Below are 2006 nucleotides of genomic sequence, written 5' to 3' on the forward strand. Positions count from 1 at the left end.
TAAACCTGAAAAAAACATATAAGAGAAAGAGAACTACAGGCAAATCTTCCTGATGATCCCAGATGCAAAAAAACTCAATAAAATACTAGCCAATCAAATCTAACAATACATCAGAAAGATCATTCACCTGGACCAAGTCGATCTATTCTGGTATGCAGGGATGGTTCAACATTCAAAAATCAATGTGATACATCATATTAACAAACTTCAGAACAAAAACCAAATTATTGTGCTCGCTACGGCAGCACATATACTAAAATTGGAACGATACAGAGAAGATTAGCATGGCCCCTGCGCAAGGATGACAAGCAAATTCGTGAAGCATTCCATATTTTTCAGAGACAGGAAAGGAAACAGGCAAGCCAAAGAAAAGAAGAAGAAATTAGAAATCTAAAAAATATGTTTGGGAATCTACAGGATACTATTAAAAAACCCAATATTCGGGTTCTAGGAGTTCCTGAAGGCATGGAGAGGGAGAAAGGATTAGAAGGCCTTTTTAGTGAGATACTAGCAGAAAATTTCCCAGGTTTGGAGAAGGACAGAGACATCCTAGTACAGGAAGCTTATAGAACCCCTAATAAACATGACCAAAAGAGATTCTCACCACGACACATTGTAATCAAACTCACCACAGTGAAACATAAAGAAAAGATTCTAAAAGGTGCAAGAGAGAAACGTCAGATTAGTCTCAGAGGATCTCCAATTAGACTCACACACACTTCTCATCAGAAACCCTACAAGCTAGAAGGGAATGGCGAGATATAGCCCAGGTACTAAGAGAGAAAAACTGCCAGCCCATAATATTATATCCTGCAAAGCTCTCATTTGTGAATGAAGGTGAAATTAAGACTTTTCATAGCAAACAGAAACTGAAAGAATTTGTTGCCACTCGTCCAGCCCTGCAAAAGATGCTTAAAGATGTGTTACACACAGAAACATAGAAACATGGTCACCAATATGAAAGAAGGTAAAGGAAGGAAACCTCACAGCAAAAGATCACAGGAAGCTCAATTTCTCTTTGACATAGAATTAAACTCTGATGCTCTGTTAAAGCAATGTGTTAAAGTAATCTAAAAACAAAAAGCAATTCAAATCAATTGGCAATCTACAAAAAGAGTTAAAGATTTTAAAAGCTATTATTAAAATTGCTATATTGGTCTATTATGCTCTGTTATATGTGTGTACATATTGTATGTCCACATAGGAAATTTTATTAAGAGTTTTATTTTAAATGGCTTATAGATAAGATTGTCCATAAATTTAAGCTGATAAAATTAATCAAAGATACATTTTAATTTGTGTGACCTGAATCTGTGAATCATATATTTTAAACGTGTTGGTAGAAAGAAACTAAAAACATTTTAGATGGTTGTGCTTAAGTTTACTGGTTAAACAAACTACACCATGTTAGATATTTAAGAGGTGTTTTCAAATACATGATTCTTAAAATTTATAGAAGGCATTGGACCTTCTGGTAAATGTTTTCTTAAGTTGTTATCTAATGGTTGAAACGGTTTGCTAAGTATTCATGTAATATTGCTATTGTCAGCAAGCGATCTAGGACTTGCTCCCTCATTTCTCTATTCTAATTCCAAATTGTTCTTTCATTTCTCTATTCTCTTCAAGGTAGGAAACTAATTCTATTATGAAGGAATCTGTAGGACACACAATTTAATCTTTAGACCTTATAAAAGAGATGGCTAACATTTTTCTGTAATAGCATAGCCAAAATAAGAACTTAAATAATAATCTCATAGCTAGATTCACTTCGCCATCAGCGAAGTATACAGTAAGTAAAAAAAAACCTCCCTTTCAGACCAAAGGGAAAGAAAGTTTTAAAGTAAGAATATAATTTTGCTCATGGGCATTGCCTACCTTAGAAAAACTACTACAGAACATGCCTGTGACTATAGACTTGTAGTTCAGGTCACCAAAGTTTAGAGATGGGACTTGGGCACTCCCTTGACTTGCATCCTCTGGTCTGCTTTAACACAAACCAGGAGGAA

At 34.7% G+C, this 2006-nt stretch overlaps 1 non-coding gene across 1 annotated transcript; it reads left to right on the forward strand.

Moving 5' to 3' along the window:
- The first annotated feature begins 229 nt into the window (after positions 1-229).
- On the forward strand, positions 230-336 carry LOC133753850 (U6 spliceosomal RNA). Its single transcript, XR_009865092.1, has one exon. It is a non-coding gene; the product is annotated as a U6 spliceosomal RNA (small nuclear RNA).
- The last annotated feature ends 1670 nt before the right edge of the window (positions 337-2006 follow it).

This window comes from Lepus europaeus, chromosome X, assembly GCF_033115175.1.
Source record: "Lepus europaeus isolate LE1 chromosome X, mLepTim1.pri, whole genome shotgun sequence".
NCBI classification, from domain to species: domain Eukaryota; kingdom Metazoa; phylum Chordata; class Mammalia; order Lagomorpha; family Leporidae; genus Lepus; species Lepus europaeus.